Source organism: Gnatocerus cornutus, unplaced genomic scaffold (genome assembly GCF_029298725.1).
Source record: "Gnatocerus cornutus isolate USDA-ARS CGAHR unplaced genomic scaffold, icGnaCorn1.1 ctg00000315.1, whole genome shotgun sequence".
Classification (NCBI taxonomy): Eukaryota; Metazoa; Arthropoda; class Insecta; order Coleoptera; family Tenebrionidae; genus Gnatocerus; species Gnatocerus cornutus.
The window spans coordinates 1-5,340 of record NW_028275634.1 but is presented as its reverse complement, the minus strand read 5'-3'; the positions used below and the strand labels follow the sequence as shown (position 1 = coordinate 5,340).

Here is a 5,340-nt window from a genome sequence, read left to right as displayed (position 1 = left end):
GTGGTGTAGAGTTTCTGAGCTGCAACCCCGAATCCGGCCGCGAATGCGATACAAAAGGTTTGATCGATTGCGTGCTTTCTTCATCGTCCTTTTCAGGTCCTCGTTAAGGGTACAAGTAGAAGAGAAAGTGATGCCTAAGTAAGTGAGAGAATTAGTTTGAGTAAGAGATTGATTGTTTATAGTTAGCCGTGTGTTGAGTTTAAAGTTGAGACGTTGTTTCTGGGCTTTGGGGTAGGTGAAGCAGATGGATTGACATTTGGTAGGGTTGGTTTTCACTCTCCAGGTGTTTGTCCATTTTTCGACTCGATGAAGTTCTTTCTGGAGGATGTCTGAAGCCTTTTCAGCGCTCCGGTGGCTAGACCAGATTGCCGAATCGTCAGCAAACAACCTCGTTTTGGTCCGGAGGGAATCTGAAATTGGAAAATCACTGCAGTATATAATGTACAACAAAGGTGACAGGACGGAGCCTTGTGGGACTCCGGCCTTTAGTGTAAAGGTGTTAGAAAAGGCGTCGTTGAATTTGATCCTGCAGGATCGGTTGGTGAGATAGGAGACGATGAGCTTTGTGAATTTAAGATTGATTCCGAGATTGATGAGTTTTTGCACCAGACCGTCGTGCCAGACCTTGTCAAATGCTCTTTCGATGTCCAAAAAGGCACCTACGGTGCACTCTCCAAGGTTGGCGTGTCTGATGATGTCGGTTTGCAAGTCTACTAAAGGATTTTGAGTGCTACGTTCTGATCTAAAGCCGAATTGTTGTTGCGGAAGCAAGTTATGAGTTTCGAGAATGATTTTAAGTCTGTTAGTTAAAACGCGTTCAAAGATTTTGCCTAGGATATTAAGTAGTGAAATAGGGCGATATGACTTAGGGTCTGAAATAGGTTTTCCCGGTTTTAAAATCATGATCGTATTCGCTAGTTTCCACGCGGTTGGAAAATAAAGATTAGTTAAACAATTGTTAAAAATGGCGGTTAATGCAAGAAAGCCAGAGTCTGGTAAATTTTTCAAAATGATAGGTTTAATCTGATCGGGGCCCGGAGCTTTGGTAGTTTTTAAATTGAAAATGATTGATTTTACTTCGCGAACTGTTACTGGGTCGGTTAAGTGCTCGTCGTTGTGGGGATATGGAAGGGGTTCGATTAGTGGAATATCGCGCATGGTTTGAATGTTGGCAGAGACTTTTTCGAAAAAGGGTTGATTGAAATGGGGGTCGTCGGGGACTTGATGGATTTGTTCGAGAAGATTGGCAAAGCACTCGGCTTTGTCTTGGGAAGAGTGGTAAACGTTGGGGCCTTCGATTAGATTTTGATTAGGTTTAGAAAGTTGACCAGAAATTGCTTTGAATTTTGACCAAAATGCTTTACCGTCACGGTAATCTAAAGATTCGCAGGTTTTGACCCAAGTTTCCTCTTTGAATTGATTGATGTCGCGGCGGATTTTGGCACTGAGTTTATTGATAAGGGTTTTAAGAAAGGGGTCGCGGGTTCTGACAAAGTCGCGGTAGATTTTACGTTTTTCTTTAATTAGTCTTAGAATACGCGCAGGTAGAGGGGTTTTGTCCTTCGGAATGGATTTAATCTTAATGGCTTTAAGTTTGGCTGAAGTGATGGCTGAAGTTAATGACTCTACTTGATGGTCGATTTCTACCTGAGAATTTACTGTGGTAATGAGTGGAAGGGTAGTATTAAGTTCTTCACGGAAAAGTTCCCAATTTGCGTTTTTGTAATTGAAGATTTTGGTAATTTCCGGCGCCGGCTGAGGGCCATTAGTTAAGAAATTAGCAATTAGTGGAAAATGGTCTGAAGTTACGGTGGTGCCTATTGAGGTTTCGCTGTCGAATAAGTGAATTAGGTTTTCAGAAATAAGAATGTGGTCAATAATGGAGCAACCTTGATGAGAAATGAAAGTGGGGTTTTGGTTTTTAAGACGGTAAAAAGGGAATTCGCTAATTAATTGAGAAAGAAGTCTGCCGTTAAGGTTGGTTGCGTGGTCTCCGAAGTCAGTGTGTCTGGCGTTAAAGTCGCCCATTATAATTGAAAATGGAAGATCTGAAGCATAGTTAAAAAGTTCAGAAGAGACGCGGTTGTTAGGCTGATTATAATACGAAAAAATGGTGATAGTGTGATTATTTAACTTGACGTCGGCGGCAACGAGTTCTAAAGAGGATATGTTGTCAGGAAGTTGATGTTTTACTGATTGAAAGTCCGTTGAAACAAGAAGCGCGGAGCCGTGAAAACGGTTAGTTGGCGGTTTATGGTAACAAGAAAAATTTTTGACTTTAATCGCGTTGTCGGAATGAGTTTCGGTGATAGACAAGATTTTGATTGAGTCTGATTCAATAAAGTGTTTGATGGCGTTGAGTTTTCTGTTGATTCCGGAGACGTTAACCGTGGCGATATTCACGCTGTTAGGAAGGGGGCCCCCGCCGGGAAAGACGGGGGAGGTCGCAATGGGAGGCATTGCAACGGGTGTTGGGACGAGACGTGGGGGCGAATCTACTCAAAGGAGAAGTAGATCCGCTGACCCACATGGTTAATGCGGGTTTTGGTGCGGAGGACGGTTTTTGACGCAGACTCGACGAGTTCTGCGACTTTGGATCGTTGATGCGGGAACAGGTCGTAGAGCATTTTGGTGACAAAAGTGATGGTTTGACGCACAGAAATGCATTGGGGTTCGGGGTCTGCGAACTCAGGTGGGGGCAGCAAGATGATGGTTGGGGCGACGGGCGTGTCGCAGGTGACGACCGCGTCTTTGATTTTAGGGCATTTTTGTGACCAGGCGGGGTGGTCTCCTTTGCAGAGGAGACAGGTGATTGTGTCAGAAGGACACTTGTTGGACGGATGGCTTTCGGGGCATTTAGGACAGGCCAACTTGTTGTGGCAGGAGGAGGCGGCGTGCCCAAGCTGGAAGCACTTGGTACACTGAAGAGGAGCGGGTTTTTGGGGGGCTTTGGAAGGCTCGCACTGATAGCGCTTACCGAAAAGGATGATTCCTTCCTTGAGGAGGAAGTCAACTGTGGAGGTGGAGGTTGTTAGGACACGGAGAAGATTACAAAAGTTGCCCGTCTGTCTGGAACGGATGCGCCAGACATTAGAGCATTGGAGATGGAGGTCACGGATGGCGTTTAAGACTTCATCGTTGTCGATGTCGTCCTGGATGTCTTTAATGACGATTGACATTTGCGGAATTTTGGGGGCATTTGGGGGGGCTGGTTGTGCTGAAAGCTTTCGGTGCACTTGCACGATTGAAATGGTCGGGCAGGCGGTGGCAGTGCAGAGATGGGATTGAAAGTTTGCCGGAAGGGCTTTGGTGGTAACTAGGAGCGCTGTGCGGTTCCAGTTAACCACAAGTTTGGAAATGTCCTTGACAAGCAGGGACGTTGTGAGGAGTCCGTAGAAGGTTTTTTGTGTGGAGAAAGCCTGAGGGATGTTTCGGATTGTGTACCTGAAGGGGTACACATTTTGGGAGGATGTCATTATTATGGAGTTATTAGAAGAGAACGAGAATGCTCTCTCCCGAGGAGGAGAGTTGGGTGGGGTTGGGGTCTTGTTTCCGGTAAAATCAGACTTACCGGATGACGCAGTTTGATGGTTTGATGAGCTTGCACCACTGGCACTTGCACCACTGGCACTTGAACTCGAGGTTGCACTTTTCACGGCGCGAGGACGAAGGTTGTGAGTACTCATCGACGGAGCGCGATGATGCGTACTCAGAGAACACTTCAAGAATGCCGAACGCGGCGAAGGCTAGAAATTTATATGGTCGGTACAGCGCCATCTCGTTAGGGCAATGGTCGAACGACGAACTAAGGCGGAGCGCCTGTTTGTCGCTCGCTCGTTATAAATAGAGGGATTTTAGGTGTGCGGCGTTTTAGATCGAGTATACTCGTCGTAACGTGCACGTCGTGTCTGTCTCGTTTTCTGTTTTTAAACGTTTTTTTAACTCGACGACTAGAAGAGAATGCCACCCAAGACCAGCGGTAAGGCGGCCAAGAAGGCCGGAAAAGCTCAAAAGAACATCTCGAAGAGCGACAAGAAAAAGAAGCGCAGGAGGAAGGAGAGTTACGCCATCTACATTTACAAGGTGTTGAAGCAGGTCCATCCCGATACCGGTATCTCCAGCAAGGCTATGTCTATCATGAACAGTTTCGTGAACGACATCTTCGAACGTATAGCTGCTGAAGCCAGTCGCCTCGCTCATTACAACAAACGTTCGACCATAACCAGCAGGGAGATCCAGACGGCGGTGCGTCTTCTTTTGCCCGGTGAATTGGCGAAGCACGCCGTTTCTGAAGGAACCAAGGCCGTCACCAAATACACCAGTTCAAAATAAATCCTCCTCGAGCAGCTTGGAAGTTGGTTGGAAAAAAAAGAAAAAAAATCGGTTCTTTTCAGAACCACAAATTCAACTCGAACGAATTAAAAATTTTCGTCTTCATACTATATAAGTTCATGAGAGAAAATATAAATAGTGAAAAATATATTTAAAAAAAGTTTGACATCAGAAATGTTAATAAAAAAAGAAAAGAGTAGAGACAACGGCACGCGGTGTTCCCAAGCGGTCACCCATCCAAGTACTGACCGCGCCCGACGTTGCTTGACTTCGGTGATCGGACGAGAACCGGTAGTTTTCAACGTGGTATGGTCGTTGCCTGGTAAAATTTTCCAAGATGGTACGTTGACGATTTTTTGTGATTGTTCGATCGTTTGGATGTGACATTTTTCGATGGTACACATGTCAGAAAATGTACAAGATTTAAAAGAAGAAAAAAAAAAATTTTTTTTTGCGAGTCGTTTTTTAGTTTTTTTTTTGCGACAAAATGACGAAAAAAAAAAACTCGTATGAGGCGTTAAATTAAATTGTTCGTTTGACGATCTCAACGAGTCACTTGCGATTAACGTAATTTAAAATTTGAGAACTTACTTACTCACTTGCTTGCTTAGATGGAAATAGCACCCACTTGAAGTAAACGCCGACACGGACCGGAGATGAATAAACTCCGAACGGACGGGGTTAATTCATGAACTGACCGTAGTACGGTCGAAGGTTCGCCGCCGCCGCTACCTGCTTTCTTTCTTAGAACTGATAACAGAGTTGGTTTCTTTGTCTGTTCATTCATCGAAATTCCCACCACTCTGGCCGGGCCGGGCGGGGTGGGTGTGTGTTGTTTCATGATTTGTTCTCTTCTCGATTTATTCTTTTTCCGACGTCGTTCGATTCATAGAGATGTTTTCGTCGAAAGTGTGGTCGCGTTTACATTGCATTAAAATTTAATTTGTTCCAGTGCGACGATGAAACAAGAAAAAAGTTTCAAGTAAGTACGCACGCACGCACACCTAC

The 5,340-nt window shown here is 45.0% G+C and overlaps 1 non-coding gene across 1 annotated transcript; it reads right to left on the bottom strand.

The window, feature by feature from the left end:
* Nucleotides 1-4,532: 4,532 nt before the first annotated feature.
* On the bottom strand, nucleotides 4,533-4,652 carry LOC148165451 (5S ribosomal RNA). Its single transcript, XR_015771465.1, has one exon. It is a non-coding gene; the product is annotated as a 5S ribosomal RNA (ribosomal RNA).
* Between the last annotated feature and the right edge of the window lie 688 nt (nucleotides 4,653-5,340).